A 17,869-nucleotide genomic window follows, 5' to 3' on the forward strand; every position below is an offset into this window, starting at 1 on the left:
CTTAGCCGTCTATCACGTTTTAATCTGGACCGTCCGATCGCGATTAAAATGGGAATAAATTTGGGCCGTCCATCGCGATGCGATTTGAACTGTCTCTGCGTGATTCAATCTAGGCCGTCCGCACGCGTGAGATCTGGGCCGTCCGTGCACGTGAGATCTGGGCCGTCCACACGCGTGAGATCTGGACCGTTCGATCGAGTGCACGCGGATTGCTCACGTAGCTCCGTCCACGTGGTCTTCCACGTCAGCTTCCTTGCCACGCGACGTGTTCTGGTTGGCCAGGGCCGCTGACTGGGCTGCTAACGTGGCTTCTGACATTGCGCAACTTTCTTAAATTGCATTTTGACCCCCAGTTTCCGATTTTCTTTTCAAAAACACCATCAGAATCTAAATTTTCACCCCTTTTTCTCAAAATCAATTTCAATTAAATTCTAAAAATAATTTTACCCTATTTTATCATTATTATTAATTTTATTTCTATTAAATTAAATTAACTTAAATTAAACACATAATTATTACAAAATAAATTAACCATTAAATAAAATAAAATAAAAAAAAGGTTCCAATATCCAAAATAATTTTTTTTTTTTTTTGGGTGTTACAACTCTCCCCCCCTTAAAGAAATTTGGTCCCCCAAATTTGCCTCTTGCTCTTGATCGAACAAATGGGGATACTTGGCTCTAAAGTCTGATTCTAGCTCCCAGGTAGCCTCCCTTGGCGTGTGGTTCTGCCACACGACCTTTACAAATGATATTTCCCGGTTGCAGAGTATCCTGCTCTTTCGGTCCGTGATACCGACTGGTACTTCCTCATAGGATAAGTCCTCTTGGAGTGGAAGCGGTTCATGAGCCAAGACATGAGAGGGGTCCGGGTTGTACTTACGTAGCATGGATACGTGGAACATATTGTGGACCGTGGAGAGCTCTGGAGGCAGTGCTAGTTTGTAGGCGGCAGTACCAATCCTGTCTAAGATTTTAAAAGGCCCAATAAATCGGGGGTTCAGTTTTCCCCTCTTGCCGAACTTACTAATTCCCTTGAAAGGAGTGACCTTAAGAAACACCCGGTCGCCTTTCTCAAACGCTAGATCTCTCCTCCGGGTATCTGCATAACTCTTCTGTCTACTCTGAGCTGTCTAAATGTTCTTTCTGATTTTAACTATTTTGGACGTGGTCTCTTCTACCAACTCCGAGCCGAACAATCTTCTATCGCTTATTTCTTCCCAACAAATCAGTGATCTGCATGGGCGCCTATATAACGCCTCATACGGAGCCATGCCGATGCTAGCTTGGTAGCTGTTGTTGTAGGCAAACTCTATCAAGGGCAGATGGTCGTCCCAATGGTCCCCAGAGTCAAGGACACAGGCTCGGAGCATATCTTCAAGAGTACGAATTGTCCTTTCTGATTGTCCATCCGTCTGAGGATGGAAGGCAGTACTAAGTGACAGCTTTGTTCCCATAACTTGCTGAAAGCTACTCCAAAATCGAGAAGTGAACTTGGGGTCCTTGTCAGATACTACTGTCACTGGAACTCCATGCAATCTGACTATTTCCTGGATGTACATTCTTGCCAACTTGTCCAAGGGATCGATCATCTTGATGGCTAAGAAGTGGGAAGACTTGGTAAGTCGGTCAACAATTACCCCTATGGCATCATGTTCTGAACGTGCCTTGGGTAGCCCCGATACAAAGTCCTTGGTGATATGTTCCCACTTCCACTCTGGGATCGGTAAAGGCTGAAGTAACCCACTTGGGCGCTGATGCTTTGCCTTGACCTGCTGACATACCAAGCATTTGGATACAAAGTCGGCTATGTCTCTCTTCATCCCATTCCACCAAAACTAGGGTCGCATGCTTTGGTATATTTTGGTGCTTCCAGGATGCATGGCAAACTTCGAGCTGTGGGACTCTGTCATGATGTCTCTCTTTAACTCACTGTCATTTGGAACACACACTCTGTCTTGGAACCGGAGTAACCCATTGGTAGATACTCGAAATTCAGAGCTTGCTCCCTGTTCTGTATCAATTCTGCGGGCTACTAGGGCAGAGTCGACTGACTGGGCTTTTCTTATTCTCTGGATTAACTCGGGTCGGACTGTCAGGCGGCCCAAACATGTGACTCTATTCAGATCCTGAAGTCGAACCTGTTGCGTGGCCCCAATTGGCCTACATTCTGAAACCATCAAATGGGCTAAGATACTTGCACTTTTCCTGCTGAAAGCATCTGCTACCACGTTGCCCTTACCTGGATGGTATAAGATATCACAATCATAGTCTTTAAGGAGTTCCATCCACCTTCTCTGACGTATGTTGAGATCCTTCTGAGTGAATATGTGTTTCAAACTCTTATGATCAGTATAGATCTGTAAGGTCTCTCCGTATAAGTAGTGGCGCCAGGTCTTCAAGACGTGTATAATTGCGTCAAGCTCCAAGTCATGGGTGGGATAATTTTTCTCATGATTCTTTAACTGCCTGGACCCATATGCTATGACCTTTCCATGCTGCATCAGGACACATCCCAGGCCTAGATAGGAGGCATCACTATAAACTGTATATTCCCCCGATCCACTTGGTAAGGCCAGTACGGGTGCAGTAGTCAGCCGCTTTTTTAATTCTAAAAAACTTCTTTCGCAGTCCTCATTCCACTCAAATTTGGCATTCTTCTTTGTGAGTCGGGTTAGAGGAGCTGCTAGGCTGGAGAATCCTTCAACAAACCTGCGGTAATAACCTGCCATCCCCAGGAAACTCCGGATTTCCTTAACTGATGTCAACTTCTCCCAGTCAAGTACCGCTTCAACCTTTTCGGGATTCACTGATACTCCTTCCTTCGATATGATGTGTCCTAGGAAGGCGGTCTGCTCAAGCCAGAATCCACACTTACTCAACTTTGCATATAACTTCTTGTTTCTAAGGACCAGCAAAACTTGGGCAAGATGGTGAACATATTCTTCTCTACTTTTTGAGTAGACTAAGATGTCATCAATGAACACGATAACAAATTGATCTAAGAACTCTTTGAAGACTCTGTTCATTAGATCCATAAAGATTGCCGGGGCATTGGTTAGCCCAAATGGCATGACCAGGAACTCATAGTGTTCGTACCTGGTTCGAAAGGCCATCTTGGGGATGTCTTCTGTTCTTATCTTCACCTGATGGTAACTTGATCGCAAGTCTATTTTAGAGAAGACTTGTGCACCCTGCAGCTGATCGAAGAGGTCATCGATTCTGGGAAGGGAATATTTATTCTTGATCCTAACCTTGTTCAATCCTCTGTAATCAATGCACAGTCTCAACGTTCCATCTCTCTTCCTTACAAAAGTGACTCCGGCACCCCAAGGGGACACACTGTGTCTAATAAAATCACTGTCTTGCAATTCAGTGATCTGTTTCCTCAGCTCTTCCATCTCAATGCGGCTCATGCGGTAAGGAGCAACTGAAATGGGCTGGGTGCCTGGCTGTAAGTCTATAGTGAACTTGATTTTCCTGTCCACTAGCAGTCCGGGTAGTTCGTCCAGAAACACATCTGAAAAGTCTCGGACTACCGGAATCTCTTGGATATCAATTTCCTTCTTGGGCTTGCCCTATACCACGTCTGGGTCGGCGTCGGCATCCTACTGGGTAAGGTTATAAACCCTGCCCTGAAAAGGAGGTCTTCCTTAGTTCTAGTTCCTTGAGCACTCTCTCGTATAGTGCTGGGCGCTGCCACATATGCGATAGGTGTTGTTGAGACGGTAGCATGGTCGGTACCTGTGATCTCTGCCACAGTGCTGGCAGATCTTTCCACGTGCTGCCCTTGGAGCCTGAGGTAGGGCCTAGACCACTGGTTTGGGCTTCTTATTTGGTTGGACCGACGCAGTGGGTGCTGGTCTGCGGGGTGGAGCTGAGGGCCGGTGACTCCCTTCTGACTGAGGACGGGTGTTGAAATTCCTCTCCATAATCTGTGCCTTTGCTAGGACGGCTGAGTATGTCTTGAGCTCCAGTACCAATAAGTATTGCTTGATTTCTGGGTGGAGGCCCCACTGGAATCTCCTGGCCTTCCTGCCTTCATCCATAAATGTCTTCGGGGAGTATCGGCCCAGCTCTAGGAACTTACTAGCATATTCCGATACCGTTATATTTTCCTAAACCAGCTGAACAAACTCCATCTCCTTTAGGTGTCGGATGTGCTCAGGGAGGTACTCCACATGGAAGGCCGCTAAGAACTGCTCCCAGGTGGCTGGTGTAGGCAGGGTGGCCTGCTTCCCCTACCAGTATGTAGGAAGCAAGGGTAGCTCTCTGCTCAGGAACCACTCCCAAGGTCTTGAAAGCTCTCTCAGTCTCCGCCGACCAGTACTGGGCATCTTCAAAAGAGGATCCCCCTGCAAAAGTGGAAGAGTTTAGTCTCCTGTATCTCTCTATGTAGCCCGGGTCGATCAAAGAAGGAGCTGGGTCCCGTGGAAGAGGGATTGGGCCCGGCTAGGGATAGATTGGGGGGCCCTGTGGTGGCACCTGCTGATATGGTAGGGGCACCGGATTGTACTGTGGCAGTGCCGGGCAGTACGGTGGCTGGGGCACTGGTTTATATTGCGGCGGTGGTGCCAGGTGGTGCTGTGGTGGAGCAGGCTCGTGCCGGGGTGGCTCGGGATCTGCTTGCTGTAGCGATGGCTCAACCCATGGTAGTGGGGGAGGTTCAGGTAACTCCCTTCTCTTCTCTCGACCTTGCTTGGCGGCCATGATCCTTTCCAACATCTCGAATATTCTGTCCACATCTTCCCGAAGCGAATCATCCCGGGTTGCTCGGTTTAGTGGGGGTCTTCCTCTCCTCATTTCTTTGCACCTGCATTTCACATGGAAGAGTTGAGTAACGATTTATCGGTGGGTATTTCTTTAAGCATTATTGTGTAAGGGATGAGTCCGAGGAACACGGCTCTGATACCAACTGTAACGTCCTCGGAAATTTAAATGAAGGTGTATGTATGTAAAAAAATCTTAAATGCGGAGGCGTAATAACAATTTTGATTAATATCCCTTACACAATAACAAAAAACGTATCCAACATGTGAAAGAATAAGCTGATTAAAAGAAATACTCGAAATAAAAAACTATAAACAGAACTATAAAGTCTCTAGACGTCTAACTCGCCGTCTTCCTATGGAACGAGCTCGGGAACCACGTCTTCCTGATCTGAAATGGTTAAATAAGGAATGAGCTACACTAGCCCAGTAAAGACATCACATTATCTCACTGCCACAGAAGTAAAATTTGGTATAAAACAAAAACAACTAATGGAGCATAATTTATAACAACTCATTTATTGATAATAAAAAATTTTACTGTCCACTTACCTCGGTGAGATTTGTTAAAATAACATATGAAGACAATAGCATTATAACCATCATAAAATCATTCAATTTACATACCTTTTCTATTTTTTTCTTAGTTTTCTGTTTCTCATATAATCATGAATATTTAAACCAGTAACGAGCATCCAACAAGGCAGGCATATCATCGGATTCACAAAATCAAGCCATAATGAAGTAAACAGTGATTCATGCATACGAAACCATAAAATAAATACATCAATACCATACTGCATTTAATACTGAAAAATAGATCAAACAACAACTGACCGACAATATATCAGATTCGGGCTCCATTGGCAACCTCAATCAATTATACATATCTATAAAGTCATAAAATACCGTTTTATCATTTATTAGCCTTTAATGCTGTGATAGGAAATAGGGTGAGAGATTCTTACCTTTCGGGGTCTGAGATCGGCTCTGTAGTGCGCCTACGGGCTGTCCCTAAATTTTTTGAATTTTTCCTGGGAAACTAAAATGCACTACCGGTACCTGCACGTGTCCCAGAAAATCCCAAATCAGACCTAGGGCCCCTTTTAGCCAATATCGGAATTTCGGCACGGCGGCTTCGCCGTGCTCCGGCGACGGTACTGCCGCCCGCGGCGGCAATCTGCCTCGGGTTGGCCGTTTTTGGCCGAATTCGGCCAAACTTGCATTGGTTCCTGTGATAAAACAACCCTAGGGCCCTCGGTGGGCCAAAAAATCACAAAAAATCGAGACTTACCGGCGGCGGTGCTCTCGGGTGCGGCGGCTTCTCCGGCGCGAGTCGTGGTTTGATGTTTTGTTCCGGTCAACCTGTAGAGAAAAGGACGGTGATCACAGTGGTGTAAAAATTACATCGAATAGGAGCCGGAAAGGGCCTCATCGGAGGCAAAAACTGAGAGAAGTCGCGACGATGCCGCTGGACTTCGGCAGTGTTTTTCGGCCGATTGGCCGGTGGTTTGGCTCCGATTTGGCCATAGGAGGATTCAGCATCGAAAAACGAGCGAAGGAGAGAAATTTTACCTCATTTGACGATCGGAAAACCCTCCGGTGCGGTGGCGGGTGGCGACGACCAGCTCCTCCGTCGTCTGGTTCTTCTTCTCCGGTGAGGCACTAGCGGCTAGGGTTTGGGGTCGAGTGTGGGTGAGGTTATTTATAACTTCTCCCTTTTAATCTCAGCCGTCCATCACATTTTAATCTGGGCCATCCGATCGCGATTAAAATAGAATAAATCTGGGCCGTCCATCGCGATGCGATCTGGACCGTCTGTGTGTGATTCAATCTGGGCCGTCCGCACGCATGAGATCTAGACCATTCGATCGAGTGCACGCGGATCGCTCACGTGGCTCCATCCGCGTGGTCTTCCGCGTTAGCTTCCTTGCCACGCGGCGTGTTCTGGTTGGTCGGGGCCGCTGACTGGGCTGCTGACGTTGCGCAACTTTCCTAAATTGCATTTTGGCCCCTTGATTTCTGATTTTCTTTTTAAAAACACCCCCAGAATCCAAATTTTCACCCCTCTTTCCCAAAATCAATTTCAATTAAATCCCAAAAATAATTTTACCCTATTTTATCATTATTAATAATTTTATTTCTATTAAATTAAATTAAATTAAGTTAAACACATAATTATTACAAAATAAATTAACCATTAAAAAAAAAAAAAAAGGTTCCAATATCCAAAATAAAAAAAAAAAAATTTTTTTGGGTGTTACAGCGTTTGTCACGATTATCAACAATAGGTGACCCCTTCCATGAATGGAAAAATCCTCTGTAACGTATTATTATTAGGTCCTTCAAGCACGTATCGTACTCTTATGTTGTTATTGTGACCGGGTCCATGTAGATAATAGAGATCATTATTGTCCTCCTTGATAGAGATTAAACGACATAGTACCATGAAATTATAAAGTCTAAGTGTCTGTGAGGTAACTACATTTGCAATTATGATTGTGAAAAGTGTATAGTACTATATCATAAACCAAGAAAAATAATCATATCATAATTTATCTTGTGTTATTGTAAATGTTATACTAATTAGGGAATCATGAGAGTTTAACTTATAATTAAAGATAATAGGGTTCTCTATGTACCCGGTCCGTCCACCATCTCTCAGGATATTCAGTAAGGCTACCATTTATCCATTCATTTAATCAAGCGATTTTCCATTTACTTTTAATTTCTAGTTTCACAATTTACTGTAAATCACGCAAAATAAGGTATACATCCATAAAGGAAATACAATCGAATCATCATATTAATTCTAGTGTATGATCATGCATTCGAAACTGTAAAATTAATCAATCAATTAAAACATGATAAACAGTAATAAATAACCAGTTTCGGCTCCATTAGTAACATGTAATTAATTATGGATATTTTTTAAATTACAAAAAATACCATATTATTTATAATTAAACTTTAATTCTATAATAGAGAATAAGGTGAGAGATTCTTACTCGAATCGATGTATGAAACACTAAGCAGCTGAAGTGTGGTGGGCCCATAACCCACAGGTCCCAGGATCGATGACCTTTTTGATCAATTGTAGGGTGCCCAGGTCTTCTCCAAAATAGACCTACGTTTAGGTTACCATTAGGTAAAGATCAAGACAGAAGACATTCCTAAAACAATTTTTCGAACTAGGTACAAGCATTATGAGTTCCTAGTCATGCTATTTGGACTAACCAATGCACCAGCTATCTTCATGGATTTGATGAATAGGATTTTCAGATAATTTATGGATCAATTCGTCATTGTATTCATCGATGATATCCTAGTCTATTAAAAAAGTAGAGAGGAACACGCTAACCATCTGACTCAGATTTTGTTGGTTCTTAGAAAAAAGAAGTTGTATGCAAAGTTGAGTAAGTGTGGGTTCTGGCTCAAGGAGACTACCTTTCTAGGGCACATCATATCAAGGGATGGAGTATCAGTGAACCCCAAAAAAGTTGAGGTAGTGCTTGACTGAAAAAAATTAACCTCGATCAAGGAGATTCGTAGCTTTATAGGGATGACAGGTTATTACTATAGGTTTGTGGAAGAATTTTCTAGCCTACCTGCTCTTTTGACTCGGCTCACAAAGAAGAACATCAAGTTTGAGTGGAACGAGGACTGTGAAAGGAGTTTTTCAGAATTAAAGAAACGGTTGACTACTGCACCTGTGTTGGCCTTGCTGAGCAGGATAGGTGGATATACAGTTTATAGTGATGCCTCCTATCTAAGGTTGGATTGTATTCTGATGCAGCATGGGAAAGTCATAACCTATGGGTCCAGGCAGTTGAAGAGTCATGAGAAAAACTACCACACCCATGACTTAGAAGTTGCCGTGATTATCCACGTCTTGAAGACTTGGTGCCATTACTTGTATGGGGAGACCTTTCAGATCTATACTGACCATAAGAGCTTGAAACATATATACACTCAAAAGGATCTCAACATTCGTTAGAGAAGATGGATATAACTCCTCAAGGACTATGATTGCAACATCTTGCATCATCCGGGTAAGAGCAACGTGGTACCCCGATGCACTCAGCATAAAAAAATGCAGGTATATTAGCTCACTTGATGGTTTCAGAATGTAGGATAATAATGGCCGCACAATGAGTACAACTTCAGGACCTGAAGAGAGTTACATGCTTTGCCCACCTAAATGTTCAACTTGAGTTGATTCAGAGAATAAAGAAAGCCCAATCCGTCGATTCCACCTTAACAGCCCTAAAAAAAGATGCAGAACATGGAATAAATTCAGAATTTCGAGTATCTGCCAATGGGTTACTTAGATTTTAGGATAGGATGTGTGTTCCAAGTGATAGTGAGCTAAAAAAAGACATCATGACAGAGGCTCATTGCTCAAATTTTGTCATGCATACCGGAAGCACTAAGATATATCTAAATATACGACCCCGATTTTAGTGGAACAAGATGAAAAGAGATGTGGCCGACTTTATTTCTAAGTATTTGGTATGTCAGCAGGTCAAGGTATAGCATCAACGCCCAGGTGGGCTTCTTCAGTCATTACCAATTCTGGAGTAGAAGTGGGAACATATCACAATGAATTTTATGATAAGATTGCCTAGGGCACGCTCGAGACATGATGCTATTTGGGTAATTGTTGACCGGCTCACCAAGTCTTTCCATTTCTTGGCCATAAAGATGACCGACCCCTTGGATAAGCTAGTAAGAACGTATATCTGGGAGATAGTCAGATTACATAGAGTGTTAGTGACAGTAGTATCCAATAGGGACCCCAGGTTCACTTCTCGTTTCTAGTCTAGTTTTCAGTAAGCCATGGAAACAAAACTATCCTTTAGTACTGTATTCCAACCCCAGACTGATGGACAATCAGAAAGGACGATCAGCACACTAGAAGATATACTCCAAGCTTGTGTTCTTAACTTTGAGGGTCATTGGGATGATCATTTATCCCTAATAGAGTTCACCTACAATAACAACTACCAAGCAAGTATTGGTATGGCTCCGTATGAGGTGTTGTATGACCACCCATGCAGATCGTCGATCTGTTGGGAAGAGGTGGGTGATAGAAGATTGTACGGTCCAGATCTTGTGGAGGAGACTACAGCCAAAATAGTTAAGGTTAAAAAGAACATCTAGACGGCTCAGAGCAGACAGAAGAGTTATGCGGATACCCAGATGAAGGATTTGGAATTTGAGAAAGGTGATCAAGTGTTTCTTAAGGTCATATATTTCAAAGGAATTAGTAGGTTTGGCAAGATAGGGAAACTAAATCCCCGATTTATTAGGCCATTTGAAATCTTAGACAGAATTGGCACCGCCGCCTACAGACTAGCACTGCCTCCAGAACTATACAGGGTCCATAATGTGTTTCATATGTCCATGCTATGCAAGTACAACCTAGACCCCTCTCACATTTTGGCCCACGAGCCCCTTACACTCAAGGAGGATTTGTCTTACGAGAAGGTACTAGTCGGTATTATGAACTGAAAGAGTAGAATACTCCGCAACTAGAAAATTCCATTCATTAAAGTCCTATGGGAGAATCACAAACAGTGAGAGGCCACATGAGAGCTAGAATCAAACTTCAGAGCCTAGTATCCTCAACTATTTGATTGAGTGGGAGAGAGACAAATTTGATGGATCAAATTTCTTTTAAGGGAGGAGAGTTGTAATACCCGGAATTAATTTTAAAAAAAATTTAAAATTAATGTGTAAAATATAATTTTTAAATTTATGAATTTTTATTTAATGTAAAAATTAGGAAAAAATAGGTGGATGATAAAATTGAAAACAATTTTAGGAAAAGGTGAAAATTTGGATTTTGGGGGTATTTTAAAAAAAAATCAAAAATTGGGGTTCAAAATACAATTTAAGAAAAATACATCATGTAGGACTGCCCAGTCAGTAGCCCCGACAAACTAGAGTGCATCGTGTGGCAAGGCACGCTGATGTGGTGCCATGCGGGAGGCCACGCTAGTGATCCGTATGCCCGCGATCGGACGGTCTGAATTTGTTCCCGCGTCCATGGACGGTCCGGATCCGTTCCCTCCTCAAGCGCGATCGGACAGTCGCAATCAAACGTGATGAACGGTTTAGATTCGTTTCCTCTCTAAACATGATCGTACGGTTCAGATCAAATTACGATGAACAGTTCAGATTCATTTCCTCATTAAACATGATCGGATGGTTGAGATCAAACGTGATAGATGACCTAAATTAAAGGGAGACGGATATAAAAACCTCACTTCACACCAAACCCTAACCTTAGCCACTAACCCCCCCTCTTGCTAGAGAAAAAGAACTAGTCACCGGGAAAGGAGTCGATCGTTGCTTGCCGACGTGGCGGAGCTACCTCCGACTGCCAAAAAAGGTAAAAATTCTCCCAATTGCTCAAAATTTAATTTTGAACACCCCCATGGCAAAATCGAAGCTAAAGACCGGTGGATAGGCCAAAAACTGCAGGTAAAGTCTGGCGGCACTGCGTTGGAAAAAATAAAAAACTGCCTCCGATGAGTCCTTTTCCGATTCTCGTTTCGTGTAATTTTTCCATCATTATATTCACCATTCTATTTTCTACAGGTTGACTAAAGAAAAACACCCAGTTACGAAGGTGAGCCAACATAGATGCTGCACCGAAAAATCCTACTGCCGGTGAGTTTTTATTTTTTGATTTTTTTGGCCAACCGAGACCCCTTAATGTGTTTTCTCCCAAGGATGAGTATAAAACCAACAGAAGTCGGCCAAGACTGGCCAAAAGCGGCCAACTCGAGGTAAGCCACTGCCGCACTGGAGCGCGGCGGAGTTGCTGTGCCAGAATTTTAAAATTTTCCAAAAAAGATTTCTAACACTGATTTTTGAGTTTTTTGGAGTATTTTTAGGTACTTAAAGCGTGTTTTAACCTCTGAAGGAAAATTCAGAAAATCCAGGGACCGCCAGTAGGTATAGCTAAAGCCTTAGTGTTTCAGACATCGATTCGAGTAAGAATCCCTCACCTTATTCTTGTTATGGAATTGAAGTTTAATTATAAATAATACGGTATTTTGCGTAATTTAAAAAATATTCATAATTAATTACAGGTTACTAATGAAGACAGAACTCGTTATTTATTACTGTTTGTCATGTTTTAACTGATTGATTGATTTTATAATTTTGAATGCATGATCATACACTGAAATTGGTATGATGATTCGATTGTGTTTACTTGATTCATGTATAGAATGTTTTGCATGATTTACAGTAAATTATAAAACTGAAAATTAAAAGTAAACAGAAAATCGCTTGATTAAGTGAATGGATGAATGGTAGCCATACTATATATCTTGAGAGATGGTGGACGGACCGGGTACATAGGGAACCCTACCGTGAACATCGCCTCATACCGGATGGGGTATCGAGAATTGGTATTTTTAGCGCTCATACCGGACGGAATATGAGGACGGCCCGTTTTACCCTCATACCAGACGGGGTATCGAAGATTAATATTTTTGGCGCTCATAGCAGACAGGGTATGGAGACAACCCATTTCACCCTCATACTGGATGAGGTATTGAGAGATGGTACTTTAGCGCTCATATCGGACAGGGTATGGGGATGGCCAGAGATTTGACAATGTTGAATAATGGTTCACACGTAGTAGGGACATCCATATGAACCCCCATGAATACCAGTAGGCAGATAAAAGAGAAAGTTGTTGTTCTGGCAAATTAAATATGAGATTATGATATTGTTTATGTTATTGTCTCTATGAGTCAGTTTTTGAAATCTCGCTACGATAAGTATGCAGTAAACGATTTTATTTATAATAAATGAATTTACTTAAATTAAGAGCTCCATTAGTTGTTTTTATGATTTTTACCAACCTTCATTTCTGTATCAGTGAGTAGTGTGACATTCTTACTGGGGTAGTATAGCTCACACTTTCATTAACTATTTTAGATCAAGAGAACCAAGATTTAGATCCCGATCCACATGAAATTTTATTAATTGTTTGTTATTATAATGGTTGAACTCAATTATATTAACAGGAACAACCTGACAGCTAGGAACGATTTGGTATAAAGCAATTATGGTAGTTGTATAGAGATACAATTGATAAGAATACCTACCTTTAAAATATGTGTGAGAATCGACTTGATTACCAAGGGACTTATTCATATTGATAGAGTATTTTTTTATTCCACTAAATTGAAATATAGATTTCTTAAAATTGTTTGATTTATTTAGTAAAAATATCATTTAGATAAAAGTCCATTTATTTATGATATATATAAATGTGTTCTTATACTATTGCATTTTTTTCTTAATTTCAGATTTCTCGAAATATCTGTTATATCACTGTGTGGCATACTTTGTAACACCCAAAATATTTTTTTTATATATTTTTTTTATTTTTTTTATTTTTTTTATTTTTGTATTTGAATTTTTTAGATTTTAATTTAATTTAATTTAATAAAAATAAAAATAATAATAATGATAAAATTGGGTAAAATTATTATTGGGAAAAAGGGGTAAAAATTTAGATTCTGGGGGTGTTTTTGAAAAGAAAATCAGAAACTGGGGGTCAATACGCAATTTAGAAAGTTGTGCCACATCAGCAGCCTGGTCAGTAGCCCCGGCCAACCAGGACACATTGCGTGGCAAGAAAACGCTGACACGGGACGAGCCACGTGGGCGATCCGCGTGCGTGCAATCGGACGGCCCAGATCTGTTCCTGTGCGCACAGACGACCCAGATCAAATGTGCGCACGGACAGCCCAGATCTTACGCGTACGGAGGGCCCAGATTCAATCAGGCATGGACGGTTCAGATTTAATCCCAATTAAATCGCGATCGGACGGTTCAGATTTAATCTTGATGGACGGTTGAGATTAAAAGGCAAAGGGTATAAATAAACCCATCCACACCTGACCACAAAACCCTAGCCGCCAGTGCCTCGCAGGAGAAGAAGAACCAGACGCTGGAGGAGCCGGCCGCCGCCGCACCGGAGAATTTTCCGACTGCTAATCGAGGTAAATTTTCTCTCCCTGCTCGTTTTTCGATGCTGAATTCGTTTATGGCCAAACCGGAGCCATACCATCGGCCAATCGGCCGAAAAACCCCGCTGAAGTCCAGCGGCACCGCCGCGGCTTCCCTCTATTTTTGCCTCGATGAGGCCCTTCCCAGCCTCCGTTTGATGCAAATTTTGTACCACTGTGATCACTGTTTTTTCCTCTACAGGTTGATCGGAGCCAAACATCAAAACGCGACTCACGCCGGGGGAGCCGCCGCACCCGAGAGCACCGCCGCCGGTAAGTCTCGATTTTTCGTGATTTTTTGGCCCACCGAGGGCCCTAGGGTTGTTTTATCGCAGGGACCAATACAAGTTTGGCCGAATTCGGCTAGAAACGGCCGAAAACGGCCAACCTGAGGCGGATCGCCGCCGCAGGTGGCGGCGGTCGGCGGAGCCGCCGTGCCAGAATTTCGATATTGGTCGAAAGGGGCCCTAGGTCTGATTTGGGATTTTTTGGGACACATGTAGGTACCGTTAGTGCGTTTCAGTTTTTTTAGGAAAAAATTCAGGGAAATTAGGGACAGCCCGTAGACGCATTGTAGAGCCGTTTTTGGACCCCGAAACAAGTAAGGACCCCTCACCCTATTTCCTATCACGGTATTAAAGCTTAATAAATAATTAAATAGTATTTTGTGACTTTATAGATGTATAATTGATTAAGGTTGCCAATGGAGCCCAAGTCTGATACATTGTTGGTCAGTTGTTGTTTGATCTAATTTTCAGTATTAAATGCAGCATGATGTTTGATGTAATTATTTTATGGTCTCGTATGCATGAATCATGGTTTCTTTTATTATAGTTTGTATTATGGTGAACCCGATACTGTGTTGTCTTGTTTGGTGTCAATTACTGGTTTACATGTTGTGTATGATTGGATGATTGAGATAAAGGAAAAAGGTAAAAAGGTTATGTAAATTAATAAATGGATAATGTGGACAACCTGACTAGATATCCTGGGAGATGGTGGACGGACCGAGTCCGTAGGGAACCCTACTGGGAATGTGGTCTCTCATACCGGGCGGGGTATGGAGACCTTATGTGTTTTGGCACCCATACCGGACGGGGTATGGGGACGGCCCGTTTCACCCTTATACCAGACGGGGTATTGAGGTTTATGGTTTTGGCGCCCATACCGGACGGGGTATGGGGACGGCCCTGGAATCAGGTTATTAATGATAATGATTCACGTGTAGCGGGGACCCCCTATGGATCCCCACGGATACTAGTAGGCTGGTAAAAGAGGAAATTTATTGTCTGATTATTGAAGTACAAAAGTAGGACATGTGTTCTGTTACAAAATCGATATGATTTTATGATGATTATCATGTTATTGTTTTCATAGGTTATTTTCATGAATCTCACTAAGGTAAGTGGACAATAAAGGTTTTTATATTAATAAATGAGTTTGTTATAAATTATGCTCCATTGGTCATTTTTGTTTTCTACCAACTTTTACTTCTGTGGCAGTGAGATAGTGTGATGTCTTTACTGGACTAGTGTAGCTCATTCCTTACTTAACTATTTTAGATCAGGAAAACGTGGTTCCCGAGCCCGTTCCGCAGGAAGAAGGCGAGTTAGACGCCTAAGGACCTTATAGCTCTATTTATAGTTTTTATCTCGAGTATCTCTTTTAATTAGCTTATTCTTTCATATTTTGAGTACGTTTTTGGTTATTGTGTAAGGGATGTTAATCAAAATTTTTATTACGCTTCTGCATTTGAGATTTTTAATACATACATCTTCATTTAAATTTCCGGGGCCGTTACATACTTGATGTCAATAACTTGGTTGAACCAAATTATGATGACTGGTATCGAAACTTGAGAATTGTTCTCAGACATGAAAGCTTGTTGATATGATCGATAAACCTACAAGAGAGACCCCACCTGAGGATGATGTTAGGGCAGTCAAGGATTTTCAGAAATACTTGACATATTGTCTTACTGCCAAATGCATTATTCTTAATTCTATGAGCTTTGAACTCTAGAGGAAACACGAGGATATGGATCCCCGTGCAGTAATTGATATCTTAAGAAGATGTATGGTGCACAAAGCATAATAGCTAGATACTAGCTATTTAAGTCCGTGTTTATATCTAAGTTGACTGCTAAATCTCCAGTTGGGTCCCATGTTTTCAACATGATTGGTTTTATTGAAGAACTTCAAAAATTAGGGTGTACATTGGGTAAAGAGCTTTCTCAAGATTTGATCTTGCGTCACTACCTGAGTCCTTTTCATAATTCATTATTAATTTCAACATGAATAAAATGGATTGTGATTTTCATGAGATACTCAATATGTTGATTGATTACGGGAATCAAATTACATATGAAAAGAAGAAATGAACTGTCATGTTGGTTGGCAACTATTCTAATAAGAAGTGTAAGGCTAAGAAGAAACCCAAGAAGAAGCCCACTGCACCTAAGGGTGGTGTGACCAAACCTAGAGGTAAGGGAAAAGTTGGCCAATATGATGTTGAATGATTCTTCTGGAAAAAGAAAAGGCATTGGAAGAAAAACTTGAAGGAGTATCTTGCGTCTCTAAAAGATAAGAAACAAGGTGAGACCTCAATGAAAAATATTTTCATGATTTCTTTAACTTCCATTAATCTGTTTATATGGATATTAGATACCAGTAGTCATTTTAAAATTTACAATATGTTGCAGGGACTACAAATTAATAGAAGATTGAAGAAAGGAGACATTAATCTTCAAGTTGGGAATGATGTAAAAAGTTGCAGCCCTAGTTGTAGGATCAATTTCTCTTACAATGCCTACGAGCAAAATACTTTTGTTGGAGAATTGTTATTACGTTCCTAAATTTGTTTCTAACATAATTTCAATATCTTTTTTAGACTAACATGGTTTTCGTATTATTTTGAATAATGAAATTTGCTCTATTTATCATGGTGATGATTTATGTGCAATTAGTTATCTCCAACATGGTATTTATGTCTTACATGATATGAATGAAAATTTAGTTTTGCATGTTTCTAGTTTTAAGAGAAAAAGAGATGATCAAGTAAATCATACATATCTTTGGCATTGCAGGCTTGGTCATATTGGAGAGAAAAAAATAAGTAAGTTGTACAAAGAATATTACCTTGACAAATATGATTATGAATCATATCCAACATGTGAATCTTGTCTCAAAGGAAAAATGACCAAATCTCTATTTATTGAACGTGGAGAAAGAGCTTGTGAATTATTGGGACTAATTATATTGATGTTTGTGGCCTCATGAAAATTCAAGCCTAAAGAAGATATTTTTACTTTATCACCTTCACTGATGATATGTCAAGATATGGATTTGTGTGTCTTATGAAACATAAATTTAAGTCTTTTAAAATATTCAAAAGATTCCATAGTGAATTTGAGAAACATACTGGCAAAAACATTAAAGTACTAACATCTGATAAAGGAGAAGAATATCTTAGTGATGATTTTACTGGATATCTGAAAGAAAATGAGATTCTCTCACAGTGGCCCCTCCTAGAATACCACAGCACAATGGTGTGTTCTAAAGAAGAAATCGAACCTTATTAAATATGGTGAGATCAATGATGGGGGTTTACAAATCTTCTAATTAATTTATAGAGATATTCTTTGAAAAGTGTAGCAAATACTAAATAGAGTACCCACTAAGTCAATCTCTACATCACCATATTAGATATGGAAATGACTTAAATCAAGCCGTAAGTATGTTAAAGTTTGGGGTTGTCCAACTTATATTAAGAGATTGCAAACCGATAAGGTTGACTCAAGATTTGATAAGTACAGATTCATTGGGTATCCCAAAGAAACAATGAGATATTATTTCTATCACCCATCTGACCATAAAGTGTTTGTGGCTAGAGGAGAAACCTTTTTAGAAAGAGAATTTCTTTTAAAAGAAAATCATGATGAAAGAATTGAACTTGATGAAGTTCAAGAAACTAATGAATCAATACAAGAAGATGATCATGAGAAACAAGTTAAGAAACCTTTATTAGATGTTTTGAAGATGACAAGGAAGTTGTCATCTTT

At 40.9% G+C, this 17,869-nt stretch overlaps 1 long non-coding RNA gene across 1 annotated transcript; it reads left to right on the plus strand.

The window, feature by feature from the left end:
* Nucleotides 1–15,044: 15,044 nt before the first annotated feature.
* Nucleotides 15,045–16,756, plus strand: LOC148240227 (uncharacterized). Its single transcript, XR_015816522.1, has 2 exons — nucleotides 15,045–16,403; nucleotides 16,511–16,756. It is a non-coding gene; the product is annotated as an uncharacterized LOC148240227 (long non-coding RNA).
* The last annotated feature ends 1,113 nt before the right edge of the window (nucleotides 16,757–17,869 follow it).

This window comes from Carica papaya, chromosome 9 (assembly GCF_054855325.1).
Source record: "Carica papaya isolate Zhongbai chromosome 9, ASM5485532v1, whole genome shotgun sequence".
In the NCBI taxonomy this organism is placed as follows: domain Eukaryota; kingdom Viridiplantae; phylum Streptophyta; class Magnoliopsida; order Brassicales; family Caricaceae; genus Carica; species Carica papaya.